This window comes from Acipenser ruthenus, chromosome 35, assembly GCF_902713425.1.
Source record: "Acipenser ruthenus chromosome 35, fAciRut3.2 maternal haplotype, whole genome shotgun sequence".
Classification (NCBI taxonomy): Eukaryota; Metazoa; Chordata; class Actinopteri; order Acipenseriformes; family Acipenseridae; genus Acipenser; species Acipenser ruthenus.
This window is the reverse complement of record NC_081223.1, coordinates 8,564,753-8,588,880: the sequence shown is the minus strand read 5'-3', so window position 1 is coordinate 8,588,880 and position 24,128 is coordinate 8,564,753. Positions and strand designations below refer to the sequence as shown.

At 40.0% G+C, this 24,128-nt stretch overlaps 2 long non-coding RNA genes and 7 other non-coding genes across 11 annotated transcripts; 6 read left to right on the top strand and 3 right to left on the bottom strand.

The window, feature by feature from the left end:
- The first annotated feature begins 77 nt into the window (after positions 1 to 77).
- Positions 78 to 188, top strand: trnal-caa (transfer RNA leucine (anticodon CAA)). Its single transcript has 2 exons — positions 78 to 115; positions 143 to 188. It is a non-coding gene; the product is annotated as a tRNA-Leu (tRNA).
- Positions 189 to 904: 716 nt separating this feature from the next.
- On the bottom strand, positions 905 to 1,110 carry LOC131705538 (small nucleolar RNA U3). The gene has a single exon (XR_009310491.1). It is a non-coding gene; the product is annotated as a small nucleolar RNA U3 (small nucleolar RNA).
- Positions 1,111 to 3,250: 2,140 nt separating this feature from the next.
- On the top strand, positions 3,251 to 3,323 carry trnak-cuu (transfer RNA lysine (anticodon CUU)). The gene has a single exon. It is a non-coding gene; the product is annotated as a tRNA-Lys (tRNA).
- A 347-nt stretch (positions 3,324 to 3,670) lies between these two features.
- trnal-caa (transfer RNA leucine (anticodon CAA)) lies at positions 3,671 to 3,781 on the top strand. The gene is made up of 2 exons: positions 3,671 to 3,708; positions 3,736 to 3,781. It is a non-coding gene; the product is annotated as a tRNA-Leu (tRNA).
- Positions 3,782 to 4,835: 1,054 nt separating this feature from the next.
- trnaw-cca (transfer RNA tryptophan (anticodon CCA)) lies at positions 4,836 to 4,907 on the top strand. Its single transcript has one exon. It is a non-coding gene; the product is annotated as a tRNA-Trp (tRNA).
- Positions 4,908 to 6,623: 1,716 nt separating this feature from the next.
- trnav-uac (transfer RNA valine (anticodon UAC)) lies at positions 6,624 to 6,696 on the top strand. Its single transcript has one exon. It is a non-coding gene; the product is annotated as a tRNA-Val (tRNA).
- Positions 6,697 to 7,527: 831 nt separating this feature from the next.
- On the bottom strand, positions 7,528 to 9,235 carry LOC131705107 (uncharacterized). The gene is made up of 2 exons (XR_009310194.1): positions 9,125 to 9,235; positions 7,528 to 7,849 (listed from the first exon to the last, which is right to left on the bottom strand). It is a non-coding gene; the product is annotated as an uncharacterized LOC131705107 (long non-coding RNA).
- A 6,271-nt stretch (positions 9,236 to 15,506) lies between these two features.
- Positions 15,507 to 15,578, bottom strand: trnam-cau (transfer RNA methionine (anticodon CAU)). The gene has a single exon. It is a non-coding gene; the product is annotated as a tRNA-Met (tRNA).
- Positions 15,579 to 16,797: 1,219 nt separating this feature from the next.
- Positions 16,798 to 21,114, top strand: LOC131705106 (uncharacterized). 3 transcript variants are annotated; one of them, XR_009310192.1, is made up of 3 exons: positions 16,798 to 17,569; positions 18,974 to 19,265; positions 20,321 to 21,114. It is a non-coding gene; the product is annotated as an uncharacterized LOC131705106 (long non-coding RNA). The 3 variants fall into 3 exon arrangements; XR_009310193.1 differs by having other exon boundaries at positions 18,974 to 19,595; XR_009310191.1 differs by having other exon boundaries at positions 18,974 to 19,920.
- Positions 21,115 to 24,128: the final 3,014 nt, after the last annotated feature.

The window sequence follows — 24,128 nt, the reverse complement described above, 5'->3', positions numbered from 1 at the left end:
GGGCCTTGATACAATAGACAACCCTAGTCTGTGCTGAAATGAAATAATGCGGTTTTCTACTAAAGCAAACGCAGCTTGTCAGAATGGCCGAGTGGTCTAAGGCGCCAGACTCAAGGACGCTGTCTTTCCAAAGAATTGTGTGTTCTGGTCTCCGAATGGAGGCGTGGGTTCAAATCCCACTTCTGACAGTTCACTTTTACTTATTTTTTAAATGAATCAATTTGTTCATTTTACTATAAAAGATTGTTTCAAGGAAATCAACAGCTGATACCAAACTCTTGTCAGCACTCAATACCATTTTCATTTCCATTTTAAATCGGACGAAAATAGCGTTCCTAACACAGATTGCATTTTTGTTGTAAACTGGCTACTTGTCGAAGTCACTGAAAAATATTTTGTGTAGAAACATGTGTTATTTAACTAAAGATTGTTTTAATATTTCAAATAACATATTACTTTGAAAAACATCTCCGACTGCCACTGGATCGTGGTCTCAGGCTGGGATGCGGACCATTGAGAACAGTATAAACAATCTATTAGTGGAAGTAGCTTACATGAGAAATGCCCTCGTTTAACATGCTAGGATGATCGACCTCGGTATTCTCCAACTGCTGTTTACATTTTCTAACACGTTATGAGGACGAATACAAAGGTTGACAGCTTCCTTGTAAGTGGGGGTAAGCACAAGTTATTTTCAGATGTAATGTCTATTTTAAACTCAATCTAGTCCTGCGTAGTGCAAAAGACATTGCTATATTTTTATATTAGTCAAGCCCTATTAAAAGTGTTCTTAAATTGTTTTGACATTAGCAATGATCAATTTAAATGTGGTTATTGATTTAAACAACTGAACAATTGTGGGCTTGATGGTTTCTTTTTTCTACGTTTCTACCGGAATGAGATACACACTCAAAATGTGTCCCCTTCCTTCAGCAACCCCCGACTGAAGATTGAAGTGGTCATTCCTTGCAGCGAGTAGGTTCCCGATAACAACACTCATTGTCAGCTCGGTGCTCAGAAGAAAACACTGCCACTCCTCCTGGTGGATACCGAGACCAATCCCTTCAAAACGTGTTTCATTCTAGAAATGATCCTTGCAAATATAGTCTTAACTTTTATTAGCAGACCGTCGCCCCCAACTGGCAAGCTCTACTTCATATGAAACAATGACTGGGCAACAACGAGGTGTTACATTAACAATACAAACTAACTCGAGACAGCCAAGCCGTTAAAGCATACCTTAAGTTTGTCGTGTGATACAAAAGCAAGTATTGGCATTTTTGCATCGTCTGCCTCGTCAAACAAGCTCGAGCCACAGCACACAGCGCTGCTGCATCGGGACACAGATTGTGGATTTCTAAGCGACTGAATAAACAAGCTGAGACTACTTTTTAAAGAAATTGAAAACATACCTCTAGTCGAAATACTTGCTATTTAGTTAATTAAATTATTTTTTTAAATTTGCAATCACAGACTACATTGCCAAAATAAAAATAAAAAACAACTGACAATCTGATTTGCTCGTATCAAGCTGCGATGAAGCCTATGAGAATCCCTGGCACCATTAAAGGGGAATTAGCTCAAATGGTAGAGCGCTCGCTTAGCATGCGAGAAGTAGCGGGATCGATGCCCGCATTCTCCAAATAATTTTAAAGTATCTGCGTATTTTGTCCCGGCGCATTATGGAGATAAATACAAAGTGTGACAATTCTTTGTAACAGAGACGCCCACCATGCATGTGTATTTTAATGCACAGTCTGCTAATTTGTAATAATCCCCGGACTGAAAAACTGCAGCGCGTGATATTTTGTAGGTCTTCTTATCTCCTATGTCCGCTAACGCTAGGCACAACGTGCCCGAGTGCTGTAGCAGCAGCCATGAAGCAAGTTAGTTTTTCAGTAGAAATAAGGCTTTTGTGTATGGGTGTTTTGAAAAGATCAGTTAAATAGCTACGTATTTTGAAATAAGGATGTATTCATTATTATGAACGTTGGCAGAAAGGATATGGTATTATTATTTCCCACGTGTGCTTGACTTGTACAAATCTGATAGAGTTTCAACAAAGGCATTTGACTTGGGTTCATTATTTAGCCTATACTGCCATCTGCAGCATTACTGCGGGTGTCGTTTGCTTCTTTTGACAATAATACGGCTGTTTTCACGGAAAACCGTGAGAGCATGTAGCCGTGGCTGAGTGGTTAATGAACAAACAGAGCTGTCAGAAATGGAATTCAAAGCCACGCTTCCAGGGTAACTGTGATCTGAACGCAGCGCCATAGCTCGCTCAACCATCCTGAATTAGACACGTCTTTTTACAACATTGCAGTACACTGCTGAACCTCCGATGTCTGACGCTGCAGTAAATCAACTCGTGTGTGTGTGTACTTATTCTTTTTCTGTTTATATGAAGGAGGGCGACCTGTTTTGTCGCATTCTATATGGGATTGTAGCAGCCACACCCAGTGACACCCAGTGAGAGTCCTAATACCGACACTACTAAAAATTAATTAAAAGGTTTGGAATAGGAATGACAACAGAATGACAAAGGCAGAATAACAATTCACAAAGCTTTATTACAATGATCCATGAGTCACATAAATCAGTTCAAATAACTAACAATACAATGTATTAAAGTTGTACTAAAAACAAGGAGGGGAAATTGAATAAAGCCAGCCAATAGCCACATTTTAAAAGCATGGGGTATTAGACCAACATATAGCAGCGATTACACTTCTCTTTAAGAGTGCTAGGTGATTGGAAACAGCTCTTCGCAGCAAGGGTACAACAACAAAAGCCAGATTGTTAATACACACAAGTTTTAACAGTATTAGGGAACGTTAGCTGCAACATTACAGGTTTAACTATATTAGAGCAATTCAACAACAATACAAGTTTAGTTAAGATAATTAGCAGCAACGTTCAGGTTTAGCAGCGGTGTAGCATAAGTAAACAGAACCAAAAGGTGTGGGGACATTTACCTGCTGCTGGAACACTTTTAATCTAACAAAACAAAATTGATGAGACCGGGATTTAACCACACGTCTCAGAGCTTTATTCAACAGACTAGCTCTCGAATTATCCAACACTTTACTTTTGGAATATACCCACACGGCTGTAACACCGCAGACACAGACACAGCGCGTCTCCAGAACACTCATCTACAGCAGCAGCACACCGAATCTCAGGTCCCACGCACCTGTCGGTACTTCCTCTCTCACCCCGCCTCAAAGAAAGAAACTTTCTCCCGACAGCCCGGCTAGCTCAGTCGGTAGAGCATGAGACTCTTAATCTCAGGGTCGTGGGTTCGAGCCCCACGTTGGGCGTCCTTTTTAAATACAAATTGTAGATGTTTCTTCGAGGCAACGGAGCAATGTCTGATTCTGTTCACATTGTATAAAGTATTGCAACACAATTACTTATTGGTCATTGTCATATAGCAATTGCTATTGTAAAATGCGTGCATCCTTTAAAGCTATACCGATATTGAAATAAAGAATCTTACTTTCGTGGGTTGGCTTCAATCTGATTCTTTTTTTACACTTGTCATTACATCATTCATGGAGCAAGTTAGTATGTGCGTAATAAACCCAATCGGGCCTTGATACAATAGACAACCCTAGTCTGTGCTGAAATGAAATAATGCGGTTTTCTACTAAAGCAAACGCAGCTTGTCAGAATGGCCGAGTGGTCTAAGGCGCCAGACTCAAGGACGCTGTCTTTCCAAAGAATTGTGTGTTCTGGTCTCCGAATGGAGGCGTGGGTTCAAATCCCACTTCTGACAGTTCACTTTTACTTATTTTTTAAATGAATCAATTTGTTCATTTTACTATAAAAGATTGTTTCAAGGAAATCAACAGCTGATACCAAACTCTTGTCAGCACTCAATACCATTTTAATTTTCATTTTAAATCGGACTAAAATAGCGTTCCTAACACAGATTGCATTTTTGTTGTAAACTGGCTACTTGTCGAAGTCACTGAAAAATATTTTGTGTAGAAACATGTGTTATTTAACTAAAGATTGTTTTAATATTTCAAATAACATATTACTTTGAAAAACATCTCCGACTGCCACTGGATCGTGGTCTCAGGCTGGGATGCGGACCATTGAGAACAGTATAAACGATCTATTAGTGGAAGTAGCTTACATGAGAAATGCCCTCGTTTAACATGCTAGGATGATCGACCTCGGTATTCTCCAACTGCTGTTTACATTTTCTAACACGTTATGAGGACGAATACAAAGGTTGACAGCTTCCTTGTAAGTGGGGGTAAGCACAAGTTATTTTCAGATGTAATGTTTTTATTTAAGCTCAATATTGTCCTGCGTAGTGCAAATCAAATTACTATATTTTTATATTAGTCAAGCCGTATTTAAAGTGTTCTTAAATTGCTTAGCATTAGCAATGACCAATTTGAAATTTGCTTATTGATTTTAACAAGTGAGCAATTGTAGGCTTGATGTTGTCTTTTTTCTGAGTTTCTACCAGTATGTGACCAATCTTTCTAGCCGGGGGAGGTTTCAGTCCCCGCCCACCTACATAGTATTCAGGAGGAGGAAGGCTCTGGTGATTTCAAGGGTTTTGCTGCAAATGTGTTTCTTACCCGTTAAGTGCCATTGTCCTAATCTGAGACTACTTTGTCATTTTTGGCGCATTTTTAACTGGCATGTTATTTGAATTTTCTTTTAACTCTATTGTTATGATAATTTACTCTAATTTTGTTAACCGTAACAGTTAAGTCTAGATGTAAGGTATCAGATTAAATAAACAAACCATGCGTTTGGCATGCTTGCTGTGCACTCTAGCATTGCCTAACAAGCACATAGTATGCCGGGACTTCGTGGCGCAACGGTAGCGCGTCTGACTCCATATCAGAAGGTTGCGTGTTCAAATCACGTCGAGGTCAAAGCCTTCTTTGTTTCTATTCCGCACTATTTTGTTTTTTAACGTGTTTGGATTTGAATGTTTCCGTGCATTTATTTAAACAATTTAGCCTACCCGACATATCGATTGTATAGCGATCAAACAGAGATTTATTGTATTGTGATTCTTTTTTATGTTTCATTTGATACTGCACAATAAATTAAAGTGACTCCCAAATTAATGTTGGCCAGTCTTCAATGACATAGTTGGGTAATAAAGTCATATTAACACTTCCTTGCATGTTATATTGAAAACAGCTCTACAAATACTAGTTTTGAAGAAACTTAAAGTACAGCAAGTAATGATTGATGCCTTAAAGCTTAACAGACCTTTACAAATTAACAAAGAAAACATAAAAAAGGGGCACATAGTCGGCAGGATGTGAACATGAGCGGGGAAACTCCAACATCTTTTAAGTCCATCACCTTAACTACTTGGCCAAAACTACTTTGTGTAAAGTACCAAGTTCTATAAACATATCACAGACCAAGAACAAATACACACAGGTTGTTTTTAATAAAACATTGACGAAACCACAATCCCTGGTTTAGGAGGCTAATGCCTTATCCTTTAGGTGACTGCGGCACTTTCATATGGATAGTAGTCAGCGTGACAAAATACGACCAGAGGGAAAAAAGCAGTGGTTTCCCTGTCATTCCATTGCCATATTACATTGTGCATGTTCAGAATATGCGGGAATCCGGAAAACAGCATTGTAATATGTGAACAAATCAATAACCAAATTTAATTAACGCATGGATTAAACGCTATTGAGTGTTACGGTTGTTAATTAACTTGCAAAGCAAACGTTTTAGAGCTCAATTTTTAAGAGAGTTCAAGAGCTGACATATGCAGGAGCTGGCAATATTGACGTATTCCCAAGGGCTTTATCTTTTGGTCTTTCTGGGAACAATTTAAAAAGAAAAGAAAGCAATGTCATTTGTAAAGAAACGAATTTGATAGAAAACCTAACGTTTTCGAGGTCAGTTGTCGATTTAAATTTGTCCAGTAATGTGCACATTTCCCTGATTGCGAATATAATACGAAGTCTTGCCTTCAGTTAATATTTTAGAAAAACTGCTTTGCAAACAGAAGAAAAACAAGCGAGCAGAGGATGGTTTCGATCCATCGACCGCTGGGTTATGGGCCCAACACGCTTCCGCTGCGCCACTCTGCTGCTGTTGCCGCATAACTGAATTACCAAGCAGCAGAAAAAAAACTGAACTCATCGTTTTAACCAGCCACACGGCAGTGGCCTGGCCAAACCATGGAAACGTCGTGAATCAGAGATGATCCGTTTTCTTTTCTCCCAAATACGTTATGCAAAGTATGCAACTTTTCTGCCCACTTTGATCACAGGCAGTTTTATTCCCCAGTTTCGGCGGCCAATTCCAATATTCTGTCTCTCGAAAGCATTTTAAATCGTGGAAAGCGCTCTTTGTTTAAAATTACACAGAAGACATCTTTTGTTCGACCAGGCTTACAATTAGATATTTTCTTGTTTTCAAATAGATTTTTTGAAGCGCATATGGGGCGCTATAGAAAATATATATGATTAATTGATTGAATGTTGGCCTGCGTTCGGTCTGGCAGGGTTAATTCTTAAAAAGACAACGCCGAAGGGTCTGATAAATGATTGAAATTATTTGAGATGCTGCATGTAGACAATAATGTAGGAGCACCACCACAGTTCTGACAAGGTTCCATAGTGTAGTGGTTATCACGTCTGCTTTACACGCAGAAGGCCCTGGGTTCGATCCCCAGTGGAACCACTGCCGTTTGTTTTTAAATTATATCAATCCCTGGTCAAGACAAAGTCTCTCTGGGGTTGGCCTGTCATTAGATTGCCGATGTAAGATCCCTGGTCCCATCGTAGAAGCAGGATAGTGTATTCACAAATAAATACATACACGTTTGTTTATGTTTCTTTTGTTGGTAAATTAACCCAATACATTATTGCATTCTGCCACGTAATTAGACGATTATAGCCCATTTGTGCCAGTGCGCATTCAAAGGAGAGGCGCTGAGAGAATCCTAGTTAAATACTAGTTTTACTGATTTAAACTAGTTGTTTAATGTTTTCTTTACTTTTAAAGCTGAGAATCAAACACACTTGCGACAACTTCATAGCCCTGCTGGCTACGAACACGTATCGAGTCGGCTGTTTCCTATAACCCTGGTGATACCGAGTGTTTTCCAAGTATCAGCATCGGCATTGCCATGCGTTTGGCATGCTTGCTGTGCACTCAAGCATTGCCTAACAAGCACATATTATGCCGGGACTTTGTGGTGCAACGGTAGCGCGTCAGACTCCAGATCATAAGGTTGCATGTTCAAATCACGTCGAGGTCAAAGCCTTCTTTGTTTCTATTCCGCATTAATTTTGTTTTTTAACGTGTTTGGATTTGAATGTTTCCGTGCATTTGTCACGGGACACTCTTTTGGGGTTTAAATTCAAACAGTAGCCAACTACGCCACCTAGTAACTAAATATATGGGGCACTAGGACCCTAGCAACACTAAAACACAACACAGGTTCGTAATTATGACCAATTGGAACTCAGAACAGATCGACCATGACAAGAAAGGCAGACAGTTGTTCCATTTCGCAATAAACAATGTTTATTATCCTTATAAAATCATTGAAATATGATAATATCATTTCGGTAGTACCAGGGGTTACCAAAAATAAAAATAAAAAAAACACAAGGCACACACCAATTTACTAGTGCACAAAGTATCAAAAGAAAATAATAAAAGCACCCACTACTTTGCTAGGGTGCAAAAGTATACAAAAGAAATAATTTTCAGGCCAAAGTCACAAGAGACACCACTGGATTCTCATCAACCGCTCCAGGAAAAGGTGCAGCTAGTGACCCCCCCACACTGGTGCCAAGCTCCTCCCTGGATGTGGCAGGCACCCCCCCTGGAGACAAAAAAAGCAACAGCACTGAGTGACTAACAATTATGCAGTATACAAAACACCCCAACAGAGATTAAAATATATTTCTTTATAGTTAACTATACCAATCCATATATTTAAAGAGCACAACCTATAGCCACAGGTAATTTAAAATGCAACACCCCAAAATGCCACTCTCTATCATAGATATTTATGTCAATAGAACAGGTTCAAGAACCATAAATTACAAGTTACAGGCAAATACCAAATATTGGGTTTATCTCCTTTTAAAAACACAGGTATCACTCTAGCAGAGAAAATATAAAGATGCACTAGGGTCCCTAAACAGCAAGCGGGTCATAAACCCTATTAGGCAATGTACTAATCATTAAAAGTGGTCCGGCTACTTCCCTTTTAAACTGCACTCTTTTAGTCCTGAATCCACTCTCCAGTACAGCCTGCTTGTTCTACTAATACATTTAGTCCTGAAAATTCCTCTTGGATCCCAGCCTCTGTTCTCCACGTCTCTGCTCTCTCAGGAACTCCTGTGGCTCTTGCAGCGCTCTTCTGCCGTCTCTCTGGTTCTCTGGCTCTCTTCTGTGGCACACTCCATGTCTCTCGCAGTTCTCTCCGTTGCCTCTATCTCCGCTCTTTTATATCCATAAAACTCCTCCCTTAACTATCCAGAGCGAATCAATTGGCAAGACCCATTAACAGTATTTGTACAAACTACATTTCCCAGCATCATTGCGGAAATTGCTTAAAACCTCCCACTGGAAGTGACATCACTCGCTCTCAGCTCCTTCCCAGCCTAGCGCCGTCCCACACCAAGACACAAGGTAAGACCAAATTTAATAATAAAAAACGTGTACATACTGTCATAATAATAAAAATATAATACATACAATTCACTCCAAGTGAAGCAAAATCGAACTTAAAATACCAAACCAATATAACATTTTATAAAACGTGCTCAAAACAACTCTCAAATAACTCGTGCAGTCTTACTGTGTGTACCTCTGGCAGCTGCAAAAACGATTAACAAACATTCAATCATATCGTAAAAATCTTCCAAAAACATTTATATATATATATAAACGTGGTTGTTATTTGCAATCAAATGGTTCCTAAACTTTCATTTCCTTTAATATACAACTAATACAGTAATCTTATAAGGTGCTTTAAGATGCCTAGAATAAAAGTGCAAAAAAAACAAAAAAATAAGTTATAAACATTAAGTCACCCTGTGACAGGAGCTCCTGCAGAAAAATACAAAAGCTGAATGTTGAAAAGAATCACCTGAGCAGGTAGGAAAATAGCTGATACTGTCTACCAGCGCTGAGCAGAGAAATGACCTGCAGTGAAAGGAGCGAACAACAAAAAACAAACACAGACCAAAAACAAACACAGACGAAGGGCGGAAGCAGTGCTGGGTGTATAAATAGAAAAGAAGGAGAGATTGACATGCAAGCTACCTAACGGGATTGCCCATACCGCTCTGGTCACGCCCTTTTTACCTGACCAAACACAGCAGCGCAAGATAATGGCAGAGAGACTGGAACTTGATTGAATCTGAACTGCCTCCCCCAGGAAGTAATTTGTTTGTCGCTTTATAATCAATATGTTGTGTAGGCTAAATTGTATAAATAAATGTCCGGAGACATTCAAATCCAAACACATTAGAAAATGAAATATAGTTGAATAGAAATAAAGACGGCTTTGACCTCGACGTGATTTGAACACTCAACCTTCTGATCTGAGTCAGACGCGCTACCGTTGCGCCACGAAGTCCTGGCGTAGTGCATGCTTGTTATGCAATCCTAGAGTGCACAGCGTGACGTGACAGAATGCAATAATGTGTTAATTTACCAAAAAAAGAAACATAAATAAATGTGTAGGTATTTATTTGTGAATAAACTATCTTGCTTCTATGACGGGACCGGAGACCTTACATCCGCATTCTAATGATCGTCCCACCCCAGAGAGACTTTGTCTTGACCAGGGATTAATATAATTTAAAAACAAACTGCGATGGTTCCACGCGATGGGAATGTGAATAGAGTCAAATACATTTGCATCATTCTGTATATATATATATTTCGAGTAACTGTAGCTTTATTATCACATTGAAGACACATTACACATGACCACAGATCTGTAACAAAATGACAATAACAAGAACGTTCCCATACCGGGAGTCGAACCCGGGCGAAACCCAGGAATCTAACCGCTAGACCATATAGGAAGCTGAGGAAGAAAATCATGGACATGCAACAGTAGCTAGTATACAGTACAATGATTGGTAAAAACACAAGAACCGATATTTCATTATAAACACATTACAAATGAAAGCAAACTTCAAGCCATTTATTTTTATTCTCAATTAACACAAACTCTTTAATTGCTAATAAATAAATAAATAAATAATCTCCCTTTGTGCTTCTCGGAAGACATACGATGGACGGCGCACTGCAGTTTTTCAGTCTGGGGAATATTACAAATTAGGAGACTGCTTTAAAATACACATGTAGGGCGGGCGTCTCTGTTACAAAGAATTGTCACACTGTATTTATCTCCATAATGCGTTGGGACTAAGTACGCAGTTAAAACTATTTGGAGAATGCGGGCATCGATCCCTGTATTTCTCGCACGCTAAGTGAGCGCTCTACCATTTGAGCTAATTCCCCTTGAGTTGTGTCAGCGATTCTCATAGGCTACATCGCAGCTAGATATGAGCAATTCAGATTGTCCTGTATTTTTTTTTTTTGTGAGGGGGGGGGCAAGGCAATGTAGTCTGCCATTTGCAAATTCAAGTTAGTTGGTATTGTTAATGTAACAAGTTAGTTTGTATTGTTAATGTAACAAGTTAGTTTGTATTGTTAATGTAACACCTCGTTGTTGCCCAGTCATAGTATCATATGAAGTAGAGCTTGCCAGTTGGGGGCAATGGTCTGCCAATAAAAGATAAGACTATATTTGCAAGGATCATTTCTAGAGTGAAACATGTTTTGAAGGGATTGGTCTCGGTATCCACCAGGAGGAGGGGGAGTGTTTTCTTCTCAGCACCGAGCTGACAATAAGTTCAGTTGTTTAAATCATTAAGCAAATTTCAAATGGATCACTGCTAATGTTAAAACAATTTAAGAACACTTTAAACAGTAATGTGATTTGCACTACGCAGGACTAGATTGAGCATAAATAAAGACATTACATCTGAAAATAACTTGTGCTTACCCCCACTTACAAGGAAAGTGTCAAACTTTGTATTCGTCCTCATAACGTGTTAGAACATGTAAACAGCAGTTGGAGAATGCTGAAGTCGATCATTCTAGCATGTTAAACGAGGGCATTTCTCCTGTAAGCTACGTCTAGTAATAGATCGTTTATACTGTTCTCAATGGTCCGCATCCCAGCCTGAGACCACGATCCAGTGGTAGACGGAGATGTTTTTCAAAGTAATATGTTATTTGGAATATTAAAACAATCAAGTTAAATAACACATGTTTGGATACAAAATATTTTTCAGTGACGTTAACAAGTAGTCTGTTTACAACAAAATGCAATCTGTGTTAGGAACACTATTTTAGTCGGATTTAAAATGGAAATTAAAATGGTATTGAGTGCTGAGAAGAGTGTGGTATCAGCTGTTGATTTCCTTGAAACAGTCTTTTATAGTAAAATGAACACATTTATTCCTTTTAAAAATAAGTAAAATTGAACTGTCAGAAGTGGGATTTGAACCCACATCTCCACTCAGAGACCAGAACACACAATTCTTTGGAAAGACAGAGTTCTTGTAGATGCCTGTAGATGCCAGGCATTCCGGTTCAGATCTGAAATTCTGTGTCATACAAAAAATCATTTCAAGATCGCCGTGGTGGTGATCTCGATCAAAAACTATTACAATGTGAATCAAAAAGGATCTTCTATCTCCATAAATAAATTATAGCGCTTTGAGATTATATATGTTACTAGCGGATTGTTTAGAAATGTACTTAATTATATTAAAGCTGTTCTAAAAAAGAATGTATATATATATATATATATATATATATATATATATATATATATATATACACAGAATGATGCAATGTATTTGCCTCTATTCACATCACCTCACATTTCACTGGTTGCCTACGAGGGCTTGAGAGGGGTGACGTAAAAGTGAGAGAGAAAGAGCAAAGTTTAAACACATAACATACAACAATCTGACACTCGCTCCCGACGGGTCAGGCAGCATCCTCTGGCTGCTGGGCATTTAGTGGAACAAGAGACAGGAAGGGGACCAACAGGACAAAAGGACAGATCCTTCGCAACTCAGTGCGGCATCCTCAGGCAGCTAAGCTGTCAGCTGGGCAGCGTGGAGAGCTTAGGAAATGTGTCTCGGGTCCGTTTAGGAGAGACAAAAACAGAGAACCCCCTCCGTTTAGGACAGACGGAAACAGAGAAACGATGGAATGCTGTCAGTAGTGTGCAGTGGCCTGCTATAGAGAGCAGAGAGCTGCTGAATGCAGTGGAAATTGGTATTTGAGATTTAAGGCGTTTAAGATGATGTAGGAGATGGGTCTGCCTTTGGGCAGAGATGAAGAATGCGTAGATCTGAGGCCTCTGCAGAACCTGAGAGGATGAGAATGCGTTGCTCGGAGGCTGCTGCAAAACTTATTGATTTGATCAGGAGCAGTCTAAGAGTGTATTGTCTATTGCGGTGTTGGAGGACTCTTGACTGAAATGTTGATAATCGTAGGACATAGTTTCCGTATGTGCCTGGAAGCTCAAATTGAATGAAATGGACTTTGAAAGTTGTATTAAGTGCCTTGATGAAGTTGGGGGCAAATGACGAAGTGCAAATCCGGGAGCAAGAAGGTTGCAGGAATGGCCTGATGCAAGGAAGCTGGAAAATTAATGTGACAGTGGATTCTTAACATCTCAGAAAGCTGATAAGCTTGGCTTCATGACCAGATCCTCGAAGGGAGGGGTTTTGATTTGAAATAATCAAGTTAATATATGAAGCAAAAGAGGTTGAGGCAGGACGGGACTGAGAATCCCTCGGAAAGACCACGAACTGCAGGAATTGATAGAAAGTTTGGAGTGTGCGAGATTCGCAGCGATAGCAAATCAGTTTAAATTATGTAGTTTGTGGTGTTATGCTGCCATCTCGAGGTTGCGATTGGAATTGAAACTATTGGCTTCAGTGAAGCAGGGTAGCATATATTTGGTTATTGCGATTAAAATCCGTGTCTATGGATAAAACGTTTGCTTTAGAACAGTTAGTGATGATATAAGTACGTTAACGTAGGTCTAGAAGAGGAGCCTGCAGTATTTAGATGTCATAATTCGGCGAGTTGAAGCTCTCATGTTGCAAAAGCGCAGCAGCAGGAGCCAGAAGATTGCAGTAGTGAGGCACAGGCTCGCATTGCCTGTTAAAGCTGCCTGGTCGCCATGGCAACTTACCACTCCCAGTAGTCACTCGATGAGGCGTTGCCATGGTAACCATGGTCTGTGAGGCGCCGGTGTGAAAGAGTTGCAGTGCAGCGGTGACGTCGGAACAGTCTTTCTGATGAAAACGCAGAGCAAGCTGAGAATGACGCTGCGCTTTGAACGGCGCTGTAGCTGCGCTGGAGACTGGAGGGAGCAGAAAAGACTAACGATGGAGCTCCTGCTGAAAAATACAAAAGCTGAATGATGAAAAGAATCACCTGAGCAGAAATAAAGACATTACATCTGAAAATAACTTGTGCTTACCCCCACTTACAAGGAAAGTGTCAAACTTTGTATTCGTCCTCATAACGTGTTAGAAAATGTAAACAGCAGTTGGAGAATGCCGAAGTCGATCATCCTAGCATGTAAAACGAGGGCATTTCTCCTGTAAGCTGCGTCTAGTAATAGATCGTTTATACTGTTCTCTATGGTCCGCATCCCAGCCTGAGACCACGATCCAGTGGTAGACGGAGATGTTTTTCAAAGTAATATGTTATTTGGAATATTAAAACAATCAAGTTTAACTTAGAAATAGCGTTAGACTGAAAATCTAAAGGTCCCTGGTTTGATCCCGGGTTTCGGCAAACAGAAAGAATTTTTTTCTTTTGCATTATTTTGAACTAAAAAACAGAGCACATTTTTTTCTTCAGTGTAATTGGAAGAAATAACAACGTATCAGAGTGCCATTTTCTAATGTGATTAAGAAATGCAAAAAGCATCGGCCCTGGGTGTGCTTGAACCACCAACCTTTCGGTTAACAGCCGAACGCGCTAACCGATTGCGCCACAGAGACCAACCTGTGAAACTATAAAAACTAACTTGCTTCAGCACTCTAGCACAAGCAAGGACTGTAAAGAATTGTGTGTTTTGGTTTCCAAATAGAGGCGTGGGTTCAAATCCCACTTCTGACAGTTGACTTTTACTTATTTTTAAAATGAATAAATGTGTTCATTTTATTATAAAAGATTTTCAAGGAAATCAACAGCTGATACCAAACTCTTGTCAGCACTCAATACCATTTTAATTTTAAGTGCTGCTGCATCGGGACACAGAGGTGGATTTTAAAGCGACTGAATCAACGAGCTGAGACTACTTTTTGAAGAAATTGAAAGCATACCTCTCGTTGAAATATTTGCTTTTGATTTTATTTATTTATTTTTTGAATTTGCAATTGGCAGACGTCAGACAATCTGAATTGCTCGTATCAAGCTGCGATGTAGCCTATGAGAATCACATGCTCAATTCAAGGGGAATTAGCTCAAATGGTAGAGCGCTTGCTTAGCATGCGAGAAGTAGCGGGATCGATGCCCGCATTCTCCAAATAGTTTTAATGTTTCTGCGTATTTAGTCCCAACGCATTATGGAGATAAATACAAAGTGTGACAATTCTTTGTAACAGAGACGCCTACCCTACATGTGTATTTTAAAGCATAGTCTGCTGATTTGTAATATTCCCCATACTGAAAAACTGCAGTGCGCCCTCCATCGTATGCCTTCCGAGAAGCACAAAGGGAGATTTTTAAATATTTTTTAGCAATTGAAGAGTTTGTGTTATTTGGGAATAAATATAAATGGCTTGAAGTTTGCTTGCATTGGTTTGTATACATGTAATTGAGATTAGACTTTCGTCGTGTTGCTTTCTTCTTAGATGTGGTCTCAGTTTTGGCTGAGCAGGATGGTGTCTGTGGCGCAATCGGTTAGCACGTTCGGCTGTTAACCGAAAGGTTGGTGGTTCAAGCCAACACAGGGACGATGCTTTTTGCATTTCTTAATCACATTAGAAAATGGCACTCTGATACGTTGTTATTTCATCCAATTACACTGAAGAAAAAAATGTGCTCTGTTTTTTAGTTCAAAATAATACAAAACAAAAACATTCTTGCTGTTTGCCGAAACCCGGGATCGAACCAGGAACCTTTAGATCTTCAGTCTAACGCTCTCCCAGCTGAGCAATTTCAGCGTGACAAGCCTCATTTTTCGAGATAACATTCTTTTTTTAGAACAGTTGTAATATAATTAGTTACATTTCTAAACAATCCGCTAGTAACATATAATCTCAAAGCGCTATAATTTATTTCAGCTCTTATGATGGACAAGTATCCTTGCGCATTGTATGATCCTTGATTGCGAAATGTAATATTAATTAATTGCCTTCAGTTAATATTTTAGAAAAAACTACTTTGCTAACAGAAGAAAAACAAGCTAGCAGAGGATGGTTTCGATCCATCGACCTCTGGGTTATGGGCCCAGCACGCTTCCGCTGCGCCACTCTGCTACAGCTGCCTCATGACTGAATTACCAAGCAGCAGAAAAAAAAAACTGAACTCATCGTTTTAACCAGTCACACGGCAGCGGCCAGGCCGAACCATGGAAACGTTGCAAATCAGAGATGATCCGTTTTCTTTTCTACCAAATACGTTATGCAAAGTATGGAACTTTTTTGCCCACTTTGATCACAGGCAGTTTTATCGCCCAGTTTCGGCAGCCAATTCCAATATTCTGTCTCTCTAAAGCATCTTAAATTGTGGAAAGCGCTCTTTGTTTAAAATTACACAGAAGACTTATTTTGTTCGACCAGGCTTACAATTAGATATTTTCTTGTTTTTAAGTAGATTTTGTGAAGTGCATATCAGGCGCTATAGAAAATATATATTAATAATTGATTGATTGATTGATTGACTGTTAGCCTGCATTCGATCTAGCAGGTTTAATTCTTCAAAAGACAACGCCGAAGGGTCTGATAAATGACATTGTAATTATTTGAGATGATGCATGTAGACAATAATGTAAAAATGGTTGTTTTCAAATTTGTATCATTTAATTTCATTTTTATTTTTAAATGTAGAGCTGTTTTATAGTTATTAATGTATTATTATTAGGCTTGTAGTATTAATATTATTCATAATGTTCATTATTAACGTCGGTATTGTCGGTATTAAACACAGCCAGATATGAGGTTCAGTCCAAACAGAGCGCCGAACTCAGCGAGGTCCAGCAGGGGACAGTAACTTCACACGGGGCCATTTCATCAACCATCACCTCACAAACACAAACAAGCAAATCATTATTATTCTCCATTTTTAAAAGTCGCTCAGCGCTCTCCTGTAGCAGAGCGTTAAGTCATTTAAATTCAGCTCCGTGTGCTTTCTGAGCGGCTCACTTACTTAACGCGCCTGAATGCATCGCATTGAACACAGCGCTGAAAGAGCCAACATGGCGAACTCTGGCATCCAGTTTCATAACCGCCTCCGACAGGGAGGCCAGCCAATCAGGCTCACATGCTGGGGATAGAGTGTTTCTACAGCCAATCAGGCTCACATGCTGGGATAGAATGTTTCTACAGCCAATCAGACTCACATGCTGGGGATAGAGTGTTTCTACAGCCAATCAGACTCACATGCTGGGGATAGAGTGTTTCTACAGCCAATAATACGCGATTGTTCCAACCAGACCCGCCTTCTGCTGGTGACGCTTTCATTTCAGTACAGGAAATAGAGAGGTTTGTTTTGTTCATGTGTGGAGAGGTGGTTGCAGTCAGTGATGATTTTACAACACGCTGTCTCCTGCTGTTTAAAATATTTATGCTGGGATGAAATGTTTTTTAATATTTTGTGATTTTTGTGTTTGTTTATCACCTGCACAGAGTTCCGTGAAAAGGAAAGCATCCCTTTTCTGTGTTGAATTTCACACACAGAGTGGAGCGCGTCAGTCGCAGCTACAGACAAGTCGAGCTTTTCAATGAGATGATTTACTGAGAAACAAACGCGTTGAAGCTCCAGCAGAGCTCTGCGCGATTCTGAAAGACCAAAGTAAAGTTACTCCTTGCAAAGCATGTTGTTTGTGTTCTTTCTTTATCACAACAGAAGAAGTGATGAATATATTTGAATGGGAAGGCTACAGTACAAAATAAATATTAATAAATAAAAACCGCAGGCGGTGTTTCTGATTGAAAAGAGGATTCCGCTAGACCAGTGTGAAACTCAAACCAGTGAAGATGGACGCGTCAGCGTGTCCGTGTCGCTCTCAAGACGAGCTCGCCTCTACCATCGAGCACGCAGTGAAAGCGGCTCTACACACCGTCTTGTGCGCGATTACTAAATCTGTCGGCAGCAAATTCACTGAATTCAGAGTGGAAATGGAACAAAAAGGAGAAAGAGAATGAAAGTCTGAAGCTGAGATTGGAAATATCAGAGAGCGAGCTGAAAGCAGTGCGAGGGTGTATAAACGCTGCAGATGCAGACACTAAACAACCTTTAATATTTCAAGGTAAGATTGATTTTATTGTGTGGTATTGCTTGGTCAATCAAACACCTTAAACTACCTTTGTGATCTAATATCAACATACAGGCAGCAGCACATCGGGTTTCAGTGTTTGATTGAACTGTTTGACTGCGAATCTATTTTTAGATAAATGGTTTCATTGTATTCCGCTCCAGTGCTGTTGAGTTTGTCTTTGGTACAGTCGCGGCTCATTCGCTGCTCGTTCTTTTGCTTTCGTCCTGTTTCCTTCTTGTTCCACACACACACATTTACACGATCTTTCCAGACCTCACTGTGTGAATAAAGGGGCGGCAGCAGCACCCTGCCTGCACCAATCCGCTGTAAGATTTTGGACCCGAGTGGTTCCACAAGTTCAATTAAGGGTTGAAGTTGGAGGAAGTAAATACAACACAGTAAGGTGTCAACTGAATTGTATCATTTTATTGAGTCTCTAGATTGAGTCTCTAAATAAAGTACTTTGTTCAGCTGATGGTAAACGGAATTAGGAAACGGTCGCTCATATTGCTTATAAACATTTACTAATACAGGTTATTATTTAAGAGCAGAGATGAGTTTGCACGGGATACATACAATAGGGAGAGCCACACCATTACAAATGTATTTTAATACTACAAGGGATGTTATTGGATTTATATCTACAGTTCACGTGACGTTGCACAAGTAAGCTTCCAGTGTTGTTGCTAATGATTATTACACAGGTGGAGTTTGTACAAAAAACATATTGCTGCACTTTAAAAAGTTTGAGTTGTGTAAATCACGTGTTTAAATGAAACTGCTTTGAGAATAAGCAGGCTATCCTGCTGCAGTCGCTTGTCTGCTCATTGTATTTGACACATTGAAACTTGTATTCTGCGTTGACCGTTTCCTTCAAAACCGTTCTCACAATACAGTATCAGGTAACAAAAAGGCATTCCTCAGACACTTTGCTAAGACTGCAAGTCTCCTGGCTTGGTTTCTAAGCATGTTTGCAGTAGAGAAATGGATGTTTGCATTAGAACAATGCAAAGGCAGAATGGTGGTCATGATGGTGATTGACAGGGAGGTAGAAGTGGATGCAATGCTCCAGTGTGAGGCTACAGGAGGTGAGAAAGCCTAGCAGCACTGAGACTTGTTTTGTACAGGACGTAGAATAAAAAGATGTTCATATGAAAATGCCTTTTCCTTCACTTTGTTCATAGGAACACAAACACAGCGTTAACCGATAATTGCAATGTAGAATAACAGGAATGGTATCAATGCCATCATGTACCTAAACCACCAAACTATTATACCGGCTCAACCCTATACGAAATAACTGAGGAACAGTAACTTTAAATCCCTGATCAAAGCAACTAACAAACCTAGCTGGTAAGTAAGAGATCTAATTGTATACAGTTTTGTTTCCCACAGATCCCAAAGAGAGCCACGCTATCCCTGAATCTGAAGCACAGGAAGGGCCAAAGATAGAAGCAGGAGTGCTGTGCAAGTTTAATGCAGGTTACAGAGCTGGCATGTGTTAAAGATGAAGAGGTCCCTCAACAGGAATGTGTTCCTATTAAAGAGGAATTCATAGAGCAGGAATGTGTCCCCATCGCAGAGGAACTTCCTCATGAAAATCATGTCTGTACACTTGAGGAGAACAACAAGCTGGGATCCAACCTGTGTGATGACTCTCCATCTGAATGTGAACTGGGATTTAGAGGTAATCCTACAAAACAAGCAGCATTGAGCTGCCTGTTCATCCTGGAGAACCTGGTACTGAACACCAGCAGGGTGCTTGAGATTCATATTTTAACCAAGGGGAGCTGCCCAACCACTATGTCAACAAGGACATCACTGTGCTTGCTTCTGAGGCACCTGCTAGATGTGCAGCCGCTGCCACGCCTCTTTAGAATGCTGTGAGATCAGCGGTGTCCAATCATGCTCCTGGAGGCCATTCCACTCCACATTGAACAGGTTCAGTTATATAAAGTGCTACTCCTGTGCCTGGATGGACACCCCTGTGTTAGATATTTGCCTTTCCTCATTCCTGGTAGGCTGTTTGCAGTTCTGCTCCCACAGCTTTACAGAGCTGCAGGGATCACATGTCCCATCACTGGGTGATGCCAAATCCAGTTGGGTTCCTCAGCATCACCAGAAGAAACATTTCAGTAGAGAATTTCTGTGGAGAATGTATGCAGCAGGATCAACAACATGAGTCTTATTTTATTTCTTACACTTTATGCAAATACAATATCATTTTTAAACGCTCATCTCACTGCAACTATCCAGAGGATTGTAATGTTTGCTCGCAATGCCACATTTCACTTTTGTGTGTCTCACAGTAAGCATTGCTGTGTTATTATTGTCACAGTACAGTAAGTATGTGTGTGGAGGTGTTCTGTACAGCAGACCAGCTCAACAGATAATTTCTATATTAATTATTAATTATCAAAAAACAAATTAAATATTAGATACATTGCAGTACTATCAAAATGCAGGTACTAAATAGGATTTTTCATGATGCTCTGTTGGCTTGATTTAAAGTAATCCATTTTAAACATTAAAAAAAAGCATGTTGTTTTTCATTTTCCACTTGGCTGACATGTTGACATCATTTTTGCTGTGACTGAAACTTGCGGGACACTTAACTGGTGAATGAATCCACCTCAGCTCAAGCAACCAATCACTGTACTGCTCATTCGCTTGTTTTCAGAACAGTGCATGTGGAAGAATGCTGTACAATAACCTTTGTCTCTCTTCTCTTTCTTTCTTTAGCTTCTAAAGTAGATGAAGGAGAACACGACTCCACTCTATCACCCCAGTGCAAAAACGCTTCTAGAGGCAAACCACAGTGCAAGAAACACAGAGAAACAACACCCCAAGAAGAAAATGTGAAGACATTGAGAACTCACTCAGTTACAATTCCTTCTTTACAAGACAGACACCCACTTACTGTGGAGAGTACAGAGACGGCACATTCTGTGTGTTTTAACAATTCTGAATCCCAGGGCAACTTGAAGACCTTACCTCATTCTATTAAAGGTGGGAAGAGTTCCTGTCAATTAGATGTTCCTGAAACTCACAAGGGAAATCCCTCAGGAGGGACTCCGTGTTCCTGGGCTGATTGTGGGAAGAGTTTCAATCATATATCACTGCTTAAAAGACACCAGCGCGTTCACACAGGAGAGAAACGTTATCACTGTGCTGTTTGTGGGAAGAGATTCAGTCCGTTCGGAAACCACACAAGACACCATATCATTCACACATATGTGTAATCCTATCCCTGCACTTAGTGTGAAGAAGTTAAGTCAGTTGCAGGCTCTTACAGGACTTGAGAACATTCTCAGAAATGCAGACACTTGGGGACACCTAAACAACAGGAGTGCATTCGACTAAATACAGAAATATTAACTGAAAACAAAAGAATAAACTTGCTTGATAAATAGGGTCACCCCTAATCACAATCTGTTCAGATCAAAAACTCACCAAAATCTGTGTTCATCATGTTGTTGAGCATTCTGATTGTGTTACATCACATTAGTATTATATTAAATAGATTGTTATTATGAGTGCAAGTTTCTCTTTTTTTCCTCCTGCATTGCTCAGCCTCTTTCAGTGTGTTGTGTGGAATCTTCCCTGATACCATGGTGAATCTGTGGTACCTCAAGACGCAGCACAGTATACCACAGTTATCATGCGGGCAGCTTGAAGTGGAAAATCAATACTGTTTCCAGCAGGGTGCGCCAGAGACCTTTTAGCACTTTAATGGGCTGCATACCATTGCTTCTTAACAAGGTGATTTCTGCTCCTGATGTGTTGAATACTCCCATCTCTCTCTGGGGGACTCTATTAAACAAACAGGCACAAGGAATTTAGAAATCACAGCTTTATTACATCAGCTTAGATTCTCTCGTGTACCAGTTCTCTGTGCATGGAAACAACATTTTCATGAGCCATCTCTGAAAACAACACAAGATCTTTACACATGACTAATTTATATAGCAATCCCCACCTTTCCCCTTCATTTGCATGACGTCTGATGAAAGCCGGGTTTTCTCAAGTAAAATAAACTGAGCGAATGGGAACCCGAAAAAGCATTTTGCACAAGACATTTTTATTAAGCAATTCCAGTGGTTTGCAGAAGTATTCACCCCCCTGCAAAGTTTTCACATTTTGTTGGCAGCTGAGCGTACTGCATGACGCTTTCAAATTAGACTTTACATGTAGAATCTACACAAACTACTCCACATTGATTAAGTTAAAGGTCACAAAATTAGTGAAATAGTTTTAGCCTGTATGTACTCAAAGTGGTTTAACTTGTAGATAATTACATTCAGGCATATAAAGACTTTCAAGCTGCAACTCACATAGTGAACCAACAAAGCAACCATGAAGACCAAGGAGCTTTCGAAACAAGTCAGGGATAAAGTGGTAGAGAGGCACAGAGAAGGGTTCAAGAACATTTCAAAGGCTCTGATTATCCCTCTCAGCACAGTGAAGGCCATCATTAAGAAGTGGAAGATGCATCATACCACCCAGACACTACCCAGATCAGGTCGCCCTCCCAAACTGAGCAGCTGGACAAGCAGGAATCTGGTTCGGGATGTCACTAAAGCCACCAATGACCTTGAGAGATCTGCAAAGTTCTGTGTCTAAGGTGGGAGTCAGCATTCACACATCAACAATAAGCCAGTCCCTACACAAAGCTGGCCTGTATGGATGGGTGGCAAGAAAGAAGCCATTACTCAAAAAGCAATTGAACTACTGGTGACACATTTGCTTTTTATATTTCCATATTTCAGCACATACATCAGTGATGTGATATCCATCAAAGTTCCTTTGAAATGCACAATCAGGTGTTCAGTGGGAGCAGTGGTCACGCTTCATTTGAAGTGCTGCTTGTTTAGTCTAGTAACTGTTAGCAACGAGCTCATTAAAACTATCAAACATTGTTCATTGTGTTCTTAATGGTTGGTTATTTAAAAAGTAACCTATTTATGTACTAATAATGTCATATTATTGGAATTGGGAGAGGTTTGTTTAAAGGAACTATTGAAGCTAGTACTGTAGTAATGTTTAGCAATGAGATCAGGTTTTGTTTTAGTACCGTATACTCACTAGGAATTGACGCATGCGCTTATACTTGAGTCTGTGCTGTTTTCTGTGCAGATGCAGTTACTCCTTTGTTTTCATATAGATGCTTATGCACCTGCATTTGAGTGTAATGCAAGGTGTGGAGGCTCACATGTTCATATATTGCATTACAAGTTAAACACCATATTTATTCTTTCTCTTTGAATTCCAAATGTTGTAAGACGGATAAGGGTGTCTGCTAAAAAATAAATAAATAATAATCTTTTTAGCTTGTAATAATATAATAATAATATCTTTATTTTTATATAGCACCTTTCATAGTGGACCACCATCTCACAGTGCTTTAAAGAGGTAGGCTGTGAACTGTGCATTATATGCAGTCACTTACAATAGGGCATTGCTTTAATAATATAAGAAATGTTATGAACAAAATCAGGGAATTTAATGCATCAATACTTTTCTAGTAGCTGACTGATCCTGGCTTTCATCTAGTTGGCTTTTAAAGACATCCTGATGACTCTGCAGCAGCACCATTCTAGTGACCCATTTCAAACACTCCCAACTCTGTGAGAAGTGTCTCCTCTAATCCTTCTTTGTTCCAGGCTAAATAGATTCAGTTCCCTTGTCTGTTGATTGTCTGTTAACTCCACTGCAAGGGATGTTGCCCAGTCGGAGGAGCACGTCAACCCGAGCACTTTTTGACTCTGGGTGTAATAAATGTGTCAATTAGCAGACGCTGTTATCCAAAGCAACTACACAGACTAGGGAATGAACTATACACCAACAATTTCTGCTGCAGAGTCACTTCCAATAGGATCTCGGTTTTACATCTCATCCGAAGGACGGAGCACAAGGAGGTTAAGTAACTTACTGTGAGAAGATGTGTCTCCTAACCTCTGTCCTAAGTCTGTCTCCACTCAGTTTATAACTGTGTACTCTAGTCCTGGTCTCTCTGCTGTGCTTGAAAGAGTGACTACAGTTAACTCCAACTTTTTAAAAGCTTTTTAGTCTCCTCTAGTCTTTTTTTTGTTCCAGACTGAATTGATTTAGTTCCCTCAACTGTTCTCTCAGCATATTTAGGGTTGGTTGAGTGTACAAGGAAAACAACTGACTCTGGAGAGGAGTTACCAATCAATGCCAGCACACTGGAGATCCAGAATTCAGAACACAGAACCAGGGAGGACATTCGGCCCATCAGTGCAGCAGCTGATTGATCTCAAACCTGTTAAGTCGGGTCTTAAAGGATCCCAGCCCTAACAACATGACTTGGTAACCCATTCCATCCCCTCACCACACTCTGTGAGAAGGTGTCTCCTACCCTCTGTCCTATGGCTATCCACACTTAATTTCCAACAGTGCCCTCTGACCCTGGTGTCAGTGCTATGCTTGAGGTATTAGTTTGGGTTAACTTTGTCAACACCTTTCAAGTTTTTAAAGACTTCAGTCAAGTCCGCCTAATTGTTCTGTGTTCAAGCTAAACAAATTCAGT